Genomic DNA, 14251 nt, shown 5'->3' with positions numbered 1-14251 from the left:
ATATCCTTCCATTTATTTCTGTCTTCTTCAATTTCTCTCATCAGTGCTATAATTTTCAGTGTATAGATCTTTCACCTATTTGGTTAAATGTATTCTTAAGTATTTTATTTTTTTCTGATGCTATTGTAAATGAAATTGTTTTCTTAATTTCTCTCTCCAATAATTCATTGTTAGTGCTTAGAAACACAATTGATTTTTGTATATTGGTTTTGTATCCTGCAGCTTTACTGAATTTGTCGATTAGTTCTAACCGTTTTTTGGTAGAGTCTTTAGGGTTTTCTATAATATAAGGTCAAGTCATCTGCAAACAGACAATTTTACTTCTTCCATTTAAATTTGGATGTTGATTTCTTTTTCTTGCCTAATTGCTCTGACTAGGATTTTGAGTACTTAATCACCATTTGTTTGTCCTGATCTCATTAACTGATACTTATAGTTCTGGATTTTCCTTCCAGTTTAATGCTGAACCAAGGAATGGAATGATCCTGGCATAGGTTTTTGGCATATCTATTGGCTTCTTCTATTGCCTTCTTTTATTTCTCCTTTTGGATAATTGTGGTAAAGGTTCTATTCTACTTTTGAATTAGATCAACAATTACATTTTATTTTATTTTATTCACTTTATAACACTGATATAGTTATAAAGCAAGAATCAGCAAACATTTCCTGTAATGGGTGAGATAATAAATATTTTAGGCTCTGCAGGCTGTATGGTCTCTCTCATAACTACTCATCTTAATAGTTTTAGTGCAAAAGCAGCCACAGACAATACTAAAAAAAAAATGGGTGTGGCTGTTCCAATAAACTTTTATTTACAAATTAGACCAAGGCTTATAGTTTGCTGATCCCTGTAATAGAATACCATTAGAAAACCAAGAAAAGAAAGAAATTGTACATAATCACACTATCCTTACACAATATTATTAGTAATTTTGCATATCTCTTTTCATTATTTTTCTATATTCCTATATTTGTGATGAATTTAAATAATATTGTGATCATATAGATTGTATAGATCTAATTGTGTATACTCCTTTTTCAATATTATTTTTTATTAATTGTCTTTAAGTTCTTTTTTTTTTTTTTGGTTAGATAGGTGGCGCATTCCAATTTTTACAAAATATGGAAAATGCAAAAGTATAAACCAGAATAAAATACTATCAAATAAAATCTTCAGTTGCCACCATGGTTTACAGAGAAAGTATCTTCTCCCTCCCGTTTTTTCTTTTTATATCTATTTACACCTGTTTTTATACCCATACATTTAGAAGTGCTGTTTGGAAAGCCACCTCAAATTATTGTTTCAGAATTTGGGCTAGAAATGACAAAGGCATCTACCATTTTATTAAGGACTGTGAATAGAAATGTTGTATAATTTAAAAAGTTTTAAATGGTAGAGGGAAGGCAAATCCATTTTATTTTTCCAAGAAGATACAATAAAAGCAAGATAACAAGTTACTTCTCTCTGACTACATACACACAGACAATATGGCTCTAGATATAGTGACATTAACTAGATGGAATAGTTTCAAAAGTTCAAATTGCTTGTCTCTTACCTTACTGATTTAAATGTATTATAATCTAATTAACCTATAACCTAATCTATAGGTATACAAAAATGAATAAAGGGATCTCTGACTCAAATATTGAGTACTTATGCTAAGTGCTTATTAAATATTTATTTGCTCAGTTAAATTTCCACAAAAGCCCTATAAGATGCTGTCCCTATCTTTTAAATAATACTAAAGCTCAGGAAATATTAGAAACTAGACCCAAGTAAAACAATAATGTCAGGGACTGGATTTCACTAATCACTGCTGACTCTTAAAATTACATAAATAGAATTAGAACCAATACTCTTGGTTAATGTATTTAGAAGAGGAAACAAGCAAAAAAAAAAAAAAAAACCTAGGTATTTTTTATTATGTCCTCTCTGCATATCTAAAATATTCTTATGGGTCAAAAGAGTCAAAGATGATTTTCAAGACTGTAAGAAAATAACTTGAAAAATTCTCTCCATGGATACATTTATATGTTAGAAACCTACCCAAAATGTCAGGAAAACTATAGCATTATGGTCAAATGAAAAGCTTTCACCACAGACAAATAATGCACACAGTGTAGATCCTATTCAAAAATGGACACATCAGAGCAGGGACACTTCTGCAAGCTCATTAATATTCTACAGATGCCAATTGTTCAGATCGATCCAAAACACTGTACCCTGTCAAAGAATGATTTTGAAAAGATTTGAATGTCTTCAGAATGTTTATGGTCTGCTTTTGTAATCATTTTTGCTTTATTGGGAACAACAAAAATTTGTCTATCTATATCTATCTATCTATCTACCTATCATCTATCTATGTAATTTGGTTTCTCTTTGGTCATCAGTTAATCCAACATGATAGATTTACAGCATATGAGCACTGGAAATAGCATCTTTTAAAAAGTATAATACTTAAGGAAGACAGAGAAGGAAAGAGACAGATTGTAAGTATTGGTTAAACCAGCTGAAAATAGCACTCGGTCTTTGAAAGTTGTCTAAATAATCTGAATTTATATACTATTGAATTTTGTTACTATATTTTTAAAGTAGTCAAATTTCTTATTGTGTGGAAATCAAATAAATCTAGAATAATACTAAAGAAATACCAAATGGCACTTGTAAGGGGTAAACTACTTTTTGTTGTATTATCAGAGTGTAAAAACTACCATGAGGTTTAAAGTCCTCATTCTGCAATTTTCCCGCTTGCATAAAGGAATCTAAAACATCTTTCATTATTAATTTATGATTTTAAACTATTGTAGCTTTTATCACCTCTATATTCTAGAGCAAACACTTAGAAATACAACTGGATGATTTATTTTTCAGCCATTTCACAAATCATAAATAACATTTCTAAATAATCTTAAATCCATTATTTTAAAATCATTATATCAATATAAATATTGAAGTTTACTAATATTCAAATCATATTATTACTATTAATATTGAAATTTACTAACAAGCTAGGTTAATGTTGGGATTTCCATTTTATAGACAGAAATCTATGCTCATAGAAAAGTGAAGTGCCCTTTAGAAAAGCATTATATGATGGAGTTATTTTGTCCTCAATACTTTGTTTTTTGTATTATGTTTTCATAGTTCACCAGTTTATCTCAGTATATGATCTTTTATACTCCTTCTCCAGCATATTTACTTGATTTTAATTATAATTGCATCCTCCTGGTTGCAAGTCACCACTCAGATACCTCTTCGCTTCCTTATCTCCAGCTGTCTTGTTTCTTCCATTTAAATTGACATCTTATGCTCTCTTAGCTGAATCATTGCAAAGTTGACAAAAATCAATTAACCCTTGAAAAATTCCACTTCCAAGATTATCACCTGTTCATTATTAACAACTCTTCAGTTAACCAATAGTTCAGACCCAATTCATATACACTCATTGGCCTCACGTTATTTTCCTGTGCACAATTCTGTAATATTTTATACAACTTATGGCTGTCGTGTCTTGTTCCTTTTATTTGTGGGCATAATCAAGAAAAACAGAGTGAAAAGTATAATTTTACCTGTTGACAGATGCTCGCTTGAACAGATTTCTTTGGATTCTGTGTGATATTGTTAAGCTTTGTCACTATTGCTTGAAGTGTGATATTTGAAGGCAATACAAAGGAAGAGAGGTAGAGCAGACTCTGGATTATCTAAAGAAATAGAAAAACAGGGGATACATGTTTAACTGAGGTCCAGAAGCCTCATTAGAGTCACTACCTTTAATTCATCCAATAAATTTTGACCCTGTTTTAATAATTAACAAAATTGAATATATATATAAATATATATGTGCATATATATTTGTCAATCTATTGATAGAATTATTAGGTATGAACAAAATGATGAAATGTGTACAGGAGAAAAAAAATTAGAAGTATGAAATGAAGATTAGTTTTTTTTAAAATAAATAATGGTAAATTACATATCTACCATTGTGAGAAGGAAATTTATTGGCATTCATTAGCTGTCACTCAAATAATTCCCTATACTCATTTAAATAATTTGCTCTAAAATTCAACTAAATAAAATATCTATTGACAATGAAAATAAATATAAAATTTAAAAGAGAATTATTAGAAATACTATCAATAATATACATGTCTTACAATGAGACACATTGAGTTATGAAAATGAAACAAAAAGTATTTTAGAAATCTTATGATTTAGAAATCAAATGTCCTAATCTGATCTGGGTGATAGATGAATATGCTAATAAATCTCCCTAATACATCAAATGCCTTTATTTCAACTTAAATCTGGTACTGAGTATATAGATGCTAGTACTTAGGGTTTATTTTGCTTGGGTCAAGCATTCTTTGCCTAGATCAAAGCTAAGGAAAAATTAACTCTGTCAGTTAAATACCCAGTTGCCTGCCTTGCATCCAGGGCCACCTATACTAAAGTGTTGAAGGCGATGCAACCACCAGGCCAAATGAGGTTTGTATGAGAGGATGAGGAAAGTCTGTGATCTAGTTGCCTAGTCAGTGAGAAACTGAGGGTGGGTATTAGAATGAAGATTAGTAGTGGAATTAGAAAGTCATGGATAAAATCTGAGAAATAGATAAGGCCAGAATTAAAGTTTTAACTTATGCTAGGAATGGAGAGTTCACACTCAGTAGGTCTCCTACATCTGGGATAACAGCAGGGAGAAGAGGCTTACATCTGCTCTGGACCTACCAAGAGGCTTGGGAGCCTTTGTGACTTTTTTAAGCCGAGTAATTCAAGGGTGGCAGCTCCACCCTACCACAAGTAACCGGCCCATCCAAATGCAGAAAACCCTTCATATATTTGGAGGAAATACATTTTCTGTCAGTTTCCTTTGGCAGAGAGAGCTGCCTGGAGTTTAGGGCAAAGCCTCAGAGGAAAGCCTCAGGCATTCCTGACAACTGGGCTCTGACCCTCCATCTATGCTTAATTATCATCATGGTTCATGGAGGTCAGCATAGGGGCCAGAACAAGAGAACATGACAAGGCCACATTTTAAATGCTCACCAACATTTCTACAAAATTGTCACAGAGCTTTAACCTGACTGGTCTAGTTTCCTCCAGAAAGACCAACCCGTATCCAGAGCTTTTTTCAACAAATTGACCAATAATCCAGGAATCCTCTGTGATAGTTATAACTATATTTATCTATTTGACATCTCTTTCTCAATACTTATTAAACTATCATATTTTTATACACATTTAAGCAAATAAACTTGGACAGTGCATATATTGGTCCTTAGTTTTAAAAATGAAAGTCAGTGTTTTAAAATTTGTGTGTCTGATGAAAAAACCAATAGAAGAAACAACAATCCTTAATATAGGAAAGCTTTCCTTTAATTCAGGAAAAAAACTATTTTGGAGACTGAGTCCAGGTAGGCATAAAGCTTAAAGCTTATTCTCCCCTACAAAAGCAGTGTTAATTACTATAGCTAGAAGCTGGGCTGTGGTATCAGCTATCAATAGTTTGGTTTCTTAGCAATTCACATATATGCCACATGTTTTATGATGGGTTTTACTTATAACAGGGAGCTTAAAAAATGCTTTAGAGCTTTCAATTTTTTTAAAAGATTCCATTAGTTATCATAATCCCACGAACTAAGAGGAAGTGGTATTTTTAATCACATTTATAGATAAGAGCATAAGGAATCGGAGGTAAGAAGTGATTTTTCCAAAGTGTAATATTCAGTAAGTGATCACACTGATACCATGACTAATATCTTTCTGTTAGGCCCATTGTTACTGATTCCACCTTAACACACCAACTTGGAGGCTGCTCTTTCTGCTTATAAATATACTCCTTCTGTTTTATTTTTATGGTGAATTCCCAAATTTCTATTCTTGCACATATCCTTGTCTGTCTTGTCCATCAGAATTCAAATACCTGTTCTTTGGAATACTAAACGCCAACTATCCTTCAAAGTCTTTAGAAAATGGATCGTTATTCCAGCTTATTTACATGTCCTTTCTATAACGTTTTTGAGTATATAGACTATAATATATCATTGTTGTTAACAAAAAGGTGGCTTGATGACTCCCGAAAACATCTGTCTACTTCAAGTGTTTTTCAAAAACTTCATGTGGTAGGATGTGCTGAAGCCCAAGAATTGTGCCTTCCCTTCTAGAAATCAATATGGGTTGATTAATCTATGGAGAAGAAGGTGTAGGACAAAGGAGTAAAGTAACTATTGAAGTGATGGTCAATGCTTAGATCCTAGTGCGATATTCAAGGCCCTTTTCTCATTCAGTTGTACAGAATATCAGAATGTGCCTTTATATACTTCGTGAATAATAATTCTTCAACTTCCTAAATCTAACCAGGCTGTATCAATTTTTTTTTTTTTTAATTTATTTATGGCTGTGTTGAGTCTTCGTTTCTGTGCAAGGGCTTTCTCTAGTTGTGGCAAGTGGGGGCCACTCTTCATCGCAGTGCGCTGGCCTCTCACTATCGCGGCCTCTCTTGTTGCGGAGCACAGGCTCCAGACGCGCAGGCTCAGTAATTGTGGCTCACGGGCCCAGTTGCACTGCGGCATGTGGGATCCTCCCAGACCAGGGCTCGAACCCGTGTCCCCTGCATTGGCAGGCAGATTCTCAACCACTGCGCCACCAGGGAAGCCCCAGGCTGTATCAATTTTATGAACCCTTATCAACAATCTAAGCAATCCAGAAGTTTATGCTTCAAAATAGCCCAGAAATAATGTACTTAGCAAACTAAGTCCCAAATTAAATCAATAGATGTTTGGAGACTATTGCCTTCACTATAAATTCTTTTAGGTAGCCTATAGATAAAGCATGAGTTGTTCTTCACATCCTACCTATAAAGTGAACTATGTTTTCACCTATAGGAATTAGTACGTTCCTTAGAGAATAATGAACTGGTCTTTTTGCTCTCCATTCCCTCTTTCTTATACAAAGGATACAGTAACATCAAATTAATGTACAATGTTTAAATGGTGACAACTCACTCAGTTTTATAATGGGAATTAAACTGAACCAACTCTTTTCTTTTCCAACATGTAATTGAATTAAAATTGGAATCTAATCCTGGGAGGTTATTTTATTCTTCAAAGTGGGCCACCTTTTACATCCTACCGACTGATTTACTTTGACAACTAGACAGCAGAGATATCAATAGTGCATAGCCCCCAAAATGTCAGTAACACAAAACCTATTTTTAGGTGTAAACTAGTGCTGTAGTTAAAGGATTCTGAGAATGCTAACTGATAACAAGGGTCAAACTAACTAAAGATGTTTTTGTAATGGGAGAATTAGACAAAATAATATGAACCAGCACCTAATTATTTATGAAGAATTGAATGAATATCCCATATCAGACAATTCCTCTGATTTATAATACTATACTTTTAGAATTGTGTAAAAGCAGTTGTAGTGAGCTGAATAGTGGCCCTCAAAAAGATATGTCCATGTCCTAATTTCCAGGACCTGTAATATACCTTATGTGATCCTATAGACTGAATGCTTATATTCCACCCCCACCCTCCCAAAAATTCATACGTTGATACCTAATGATACTTGAAGGTGGGGCCTTTGGGAGGCAGTTAGGTCATCAGAGTGAAGCCCTCATGAATGGGATTAGTGCCTTTGTAAATGAGACCCCAGAGAGCTCCCTTGCCCCTTCCACCAACTGAGGATACATTGAAAGACGATGTCTAAAAATAAGGAAGAGGACCCAACCAGACACTGAATCTGCTGGCACCTTGATCTTGGACTTCCCAACCCCCATAACTGTGAGAACTACATTTCTGTTATTTATAAGTCACCTAGTCTATAGTATTCTGTTATAGCGTCCCTAACAGATTAAGATAAAAGTTGGTACTGGGAATGGGGTGCTGTTACAGCAAATACCTAAGAATGTGGAAATGGCTTTGGAACTGGGTAATGGGTAGAAGCTGGAGAAGTTCTGAGCTGCATGCTAGAAAAAGGCTACGGCCATAAGTGGACCGATCATTAAGGGCAATTCTGGTGAGAGCCAAGAAAGAAAAGAGGAGAGCTATAGAGAAAACCTCAGCTTTCCTAAGTAATCCTGAACAGAATGTTGGTAGAACTATAGAGGGTAAAGGTCATTCTGATGAGGTCTCAGACGGAAATGAGGAATATGTTACAGGATAATGGGGGAAAGGCGATCTTCATTATAAAGAGGCAAAAAACTTGGCTGAATTGTGTTCATCTTCGAGTTCTAGTGTCGAACTGTGAGTAATGAAATTGGATATTTAGCTGAAGCTATTTCTAAGCAAAGCATTGAAGGAGTGTCCTTGGTTCCTCCTGACGCCTTACAGTAAAATGAGAGAAGAGAGAAATGACAAAAGGACAGAATTGTTAATCAGAGCTTAAAGATTTGAACAACTCTCAGCCCATCCATATTGAACAGAATGAGCATATATGATTGGAAGAAATTCAGTGTATGGACAAAACACCATTTGATAAGATTAGTCGGCCATCTCAGCAGAAGCAGGAGCTATTGTGGAAAACAATGGAAGAATAACCCCAAAGATAATTCAGAAATCATCAGGGCTGCCCCTCCCATCACAGGCCCAGAGTAAAAGGGCTCCAAGGGCACACTGGATTCAAAGGAGGGGCTGCCTGAACCTATGGGACATTGGGGTGTGCTGCCAGGTGCTGCCTCACAACATGGGCTCTGCTCTCTGCACTCCAGCTCTGTGCTCCTTGGCTGCCTCAGGTGCAGATCCAATGGGCTGTGGTTTGGTGTCATGGTGGCCACCCCTATGGAAGACACAGGCGGCAAACGTTGGCAGTGTCCACACTCCCCCATCATCTCTGCCAGTGTACAGAGTGCAAGAGCCATGGGGGCATAGCTGAATCCACCTAGATTCCAAAAGATGCCTGGCAGAGCTCTCACTCAGGGAGAGCTATGGGTACAAGAGCCCATCCTGCAGGGGCAGAGCCCAGGCAGAGAACTGCAGGGGTGGGGCTACTACAGAAAGCCCCAACTAGGGTGATGCCCAGTGTACCCTGGGGACGGAGCTGTTCTTAAGATCATTGGAATGCGATTCCATACCCAGGAGAGTCATAGCCAGGGAACTAAGACCCGTGAGTGCTGCGTGGGTGAGACTGAAGCCCCAGTGGGTCCAGAAGGTAGAGCATCCAGACAAAGATCATTCTTGATCCTTAAGGTTTAATGTTGGAATTTGAACTTACTTGGGACCTGTTACCCCTTTCTACTTTCCCATTTCTCCCTTTTGGAATGGGAATGTCTCTCCTATGCCTGTCTCACCATTATATTTGGAAAATTTCACAGGTTCACAGATGGAGAGGAATTTGCCTCGGAATGAACCATACATTAAGTCTCACCCATATCTGATTTAGATGATACAAATGAGACTTTGGACTTCAGAATCTGAGTTGAATCTGGAACGAGTTAAGATCTTTGGGACTATTGGGATGGAATGAATATATTTTGTGTGTGCGAAGGACATGAATTTTAGAAGACCAGATAGGGAATGCTACAGACTGAAAATGTTTGTGTCCCCTCCCCCCCCCCCCCCCCGCCAAATTCATAAATTGATACATAATCCCCAGTGTGATAATATTTGGAGGTGGGGCCTTTGGAAGGCAGTTAGGTCATGAGGGTGAAGCCCTCATGAATGGGATTATTGCCCTTATGAAAGAGGCCGAAGAAAGCTCCCTTCTGCCATGTGAGGACATGAGAAGATGGCCACCTATGAACCAGGAAGCCGGTTCTCACCAGACACCGAATTTGCTAGCACCTTAATCTTGGACTTTCAAGCCTCCAGAAAGGCACTCAGTCTATGGTGTTTTGTTATAGCAGCCCAGAGGGCAAAAGATGTGGTTAAAGTAAGGATCTTAAGAGAGGAGTTTATCCTGGATTATCCAGGTGGTCCCTAAATGCCATGTATTCTTATGAGAGAGGCAAAGGGAGTTTAGAGACAGACACACAGAAGGGAAGGCACAGAAAGTAGGCAGCGATATGAAAATGAGGCAGAGCAGAAAGTGATGCAGCCACAAGCCACAGAATGTTGACTGGTGCCAGCAGCTAGAAAACGCATGGAGCAAATTCTCCCCTAGAGCCTCTTTAACGAGTGTGGTCCTGCTGACACCTTGTGAAGTGTGAGAATAAATATCTACTGTTTTAAGCCACCAAGTTTGTAGTAATTTGTTACAGCTGCCCTAGGAAACTAATACAGCAGTAGTGATGACATCGTTCATGAAAGTCATGAACCCAGCAATTCCAAAGATGTCTCTCTTATAAGCACTTTCTCACAACTCTGCAAAGAAACATGTACAGGATGTGCAGGGGAACATCATTTATAACTGTGGCAAACTGAAAGTCACTAGGAAAATGGGTAAATTGCTGCACATCCATAATAAAGTACTACACAACTGTAAAAGGAATGAAGTAGATCTATATGCACTGATATATAATATCGTTAAAAGTATAACAAATGCAATAACAGCAAACTATAAAAAATATGATTCCATTTATTTTAAATACACACATGAAGACTTAGGTCTATATATTTCTATTTGCATACAAATTATCTAGAACAATACTTGAAAAGCTATTAATAGGTGACTTTGGAAAGTAGTTATATATTTTTGAAATGTTTAGTTACATAATAAGTATATCTTATTTTTCTTTTCAAAACTTTACAAAAATGCTGAAACACAAAACTTTATTATGCAAATATAAATATATCCCCTTAGTTGTTAACTTGGTTGTGAGTTGTAGCAGGTACTTCTATTTGTATTTTACATAGGATTTTCATAATTTTTTTCTACTGCTTTTTTTCCTGCTAGCTAAATTTTAATCAAATAAGGTAAAAAAGGAATTGGCCCCTGCTTACAGATCTTATGGAGTAGCTCTCATAGTGTGGCCCCCCGTTTAGCAGCATAATCATAAGCTGGTACCTTTTTAGAAATGTAGATTCTGGGGTACGACCTCAGATTTACTGAATGAAGCTCTGGAAGTGAGACCCAGCAAACTGTAGTTTAGTAAGTCCTCCAGGTGATTCTGATGCCCACTAATGTTTAAAAGTTGCTGGTCTACACTCTTCCTCCAACACACCTACAAGTGTTGGCTGCAATAAATATAATAAACTCTCTGTAGTTCTTGAGCCATCATGGTCTATTGACTCCTCTGCCTACCGAACGGCTGTAGGTACCTGGGAACCATTGCTCTTTTCAGAATCCTGAACATATTCAGTTCCATCTATGACATATCACTTTGTCAGCTGTAGCCTCATGATTCTATGACCGCTGCCCCTTATGTCTCTTGAATGATCATGTTTATGGTATGGGAAAACTAAAGACAACCTAAAGACCCAAATTTGGAAAGTGAGTGAATATATTATGGTCATCCACTTGATAAACCATTATACGTACATTAAGTGATAATTATGAAAATTATAATGATAACATTGGAAATATTTATTATATAATATTTAATGAAAAGCTCATATGTCTGCAAAATTCAAAATATGTGACAAAAATGATACATAAAAAGAAAAAAAATAGGACATAGTAAAAGGGTGAGGATTGTAGAAAAATTATATGTCTCTATTCAAATTTGGGATAATACTATTATAATATCTTTTTTTTTGATTTATCACATTGCATACTTTATTCATTTATTTATTTTTGGCTGTGTTGGGTTTTTGTTGCTGCGCGTGGGCTTTCTCTACTTGTGGCGAGTGGGGGCTACTCTTTGTTGCGGTGCGCCGGCTTCTCATTGCGGTGGCTTCTCTTGTTTGTTGCAGAGCATGGGCTCTAGGCGCGCGGACTTCAGTAGTTGTGGCACATGGGCTCAGTAGTTGTGGCTCACGGGCTCTAGAGCGCAGGCTCAGTAGTTGTGGTGCACGGGCTTAGTTGCTCCATGGCATGTGGGATCTTCCCGTACCAGGGCTTGAACCTGTGTCCCCTGCATTGGCAGGTGGATTCTTAACCACTGCACCACCAGGGAAGTCCCCTGTAATATCCTGATATATAAAATACTTTAAGTTAATATTATACATTTAATGATTTGCCCTAGTTTGGGGTTTTATAACTACTTTGAAAAATATTTTAATTTTAACTAGTCTACGACCATTTCAAAAATGTAAGGTTATATAGTGAAATTGGAAGCTGTATTTTATTTAAAGATCTCACCTCCATTTTTTAAGTTCCCTTTTTGTTTGTTTTATGTCATTTTGTTTTTAGTTATGCCTAAATGAGATTATGAGGCTCTTGCGTAAGTGTAAAGAATATACCCCGAGATGGTCCCCACACTTAAATTTAGATATAAATTACATTAGCTGATTACCAATTACCTATATAAATAACATTTATTGTTACCTATTTTGTTACAAGTAAGCATCACTGAATAAGACAGTTGATACTTTAACATAAATTCTCTTGTAATTCTGTTTAGTAGCTATTACCTCCATTTTTCAGACAATGAAAATGAAATTCAACCATGTCAACTATCTTTTAAGTCCACCTGCAGCATTTGTTTTGAACTAGGCTCTTGCAGAGTTAAGAGCTATACACTTTCTATTGTCTTCATGTTAATTTTCAGTCATGAACTGCTTGAAGTGTTCATATCGCCACCCCCTCTGCACCCTCCTGTGTTTTGCCTAATACTTGCTTTGCTTGTGCTCACTTGCCTGAGTTTTCTGCCCCCCAACCATTCCAGCTGTGTGCTTCCCAAAGACTTCAGGAGACACTCAATTAGTTGCTAATTTGGTAATTTTGCCAAAATAGGAAGAGGAAACAAAAGCTGGAGCCCACAGAAGAGTAACCATTCAGTGGATTCAAGAAATTGGTATTAGTAGTCAGGATTTAAACTTCAAAGAGAAGGGCTGTGAAACTCTTAGGAAACTAGTCAAGTTATCAGTTGTTTCTTCTACTATACACTTATAAGTAAATTAAAGTTTTAATTTTATTTTTTGATCATAATTATTTGCTCCCTACCCATCCTTGTCATGCTTCTTTGCAGGCAAAGTATACTCCGTACCCCCTGACTTTGGACTTGTTTTGTCAATGGAATATAAGCCAATGATGTATAGTCCATGTCCAAGAGTGAGCTTAAAGTGTTTGCATGTTTTGACTTGACATCTGTAGTCTTTACCTTCCAATCTGAGAACGTGTCCCTTTAGTCTGGATCGCTAAAAATAAGAGTATGTTTGGAGGTCAGCCAAGCCCACCAGAGACAAGCAGAGTGATAGCTGATCCATAGCCTTCAAGTAGCATAAACAAGAAATAAATATCTGTTGTTGTCAGCCCCAACAAAATTTGAGGTTGGGTGTTTAAAACAAAATCCTAAAATATGTGGCATTGGCTTTAGAGATGGACAGCTGGTGGAATATTTGGTAAAACTTTTGCCCATGATATCTTGAAAGAGGCAGAAAATACACACAATGCAGGTGGGGTTCTGGGACAAGAGATAAGAAGAAAAAATGTTGGCAGCGTTAGTTAGTGGTTATTAGCCCTGTTTAATAAGTACTAGGAGAGACAATGAAGTCATGATAGATTTGATCTGTTTGCAAGCAGGGATGAGAAGAGAAAAGGCACAACGCATGTATTACAGGACTTGCAGGATTGAAAGACACATCCCCCAGCCCCCCACCCATCTTTAGCTTGGTAAAACTTTTTCAAGTGAAGACACTCCCTCAGGGCAAAAACTAAATCCAAAGGTTACTAAAGCAAGGAAAAGACCAACCCAACAGTGTGGCTTTTGTACCTTTTCTTAGAATCTCTTACAGGCTTAAGTCAGACCCCAGTAAATTCTTTCAGTTTGAAAAATATTTAGGAGTGGGGGTAGAAAAGAGACCAATGGTGTAGTCCCTGAAGTTCTAACAAACTCAGATTTTCTATAATTCAGTATATTTAGAGCCTCGCAGAGAAGTGAGTGTTACTATTTGCACTAACTGAAATCAACTAATTAAAAAGATACTCTTCAAAACATTACACTATAAAATGTGCTATCAGCTTGGACAGAAAGGAATAGTGACTGTTGGAAATGTCAAATGACCAAGTGATTGAAATAACTCCAATATCTTGTAACTTGCTTTATGTCACGTAGAGGATATAATACCATGGAAAATGTAAATACATATAATAAATGCCACGAAAGTGTTGTAACCCTATAAGCAAGTGACATTCACATTGGCTCTTAGTTTCCTTATTTGTGAAAAGCCAGAGCAGGATTAAGTATTATCTGAGGTCCCTTTCAGCTCA

General features: G+C 36.4%; 1 protein-coding gene across 13 annotated transcripts in view; it reads right to left on the bottom strand.

Annotated features, from left to right (window-relative positions):
• SLC16A7 (solute carrier family 16 member 7) overlaps nucleotides 1-14251 on the bottom strand; it is a 174340-nt gene that overhangs the window by 69329 nt on the left and 90760 nt on the right. For 10 of the 13 annotated variants that reach the window (XM_059936371.1, XM_059936375.1, XM_059936369.1 and 7 more), the window contains one exon: nucleotides 3571-3702. The exons of the other annotated variants lie outside the window; for them this stretch is intronic. The gene's annotated coding sequence lies outside the window, so the exon portion shown is untranslated. The remainder of the gene's footprint in view (nucleotides 1-3570; nucleotides 3703-14251) is intronic. 13 annotated transcript variants of the gene reach the window in all.

Source organism: Balaenoptera ricei, chromosome 10, assembly GCF_028023285.1.
Source record: "Balaenoptera ricei isolate mBalRic1 chromosome 10, mBalRic1.hap2, whole genome shotgun sequence".
Lineage (NCBI taxonomy): Eukaryota > Metazoa > Chordata > Mammalia > Artiodactyla > Balaenopteridae > Balaenoptera > Balaenoptera ricei.
The sequence above is the reverse complement of the archived record's forward strand: the minus strand, read 5'-3'. Positions and strand labels throughout refer to the sequence as shown.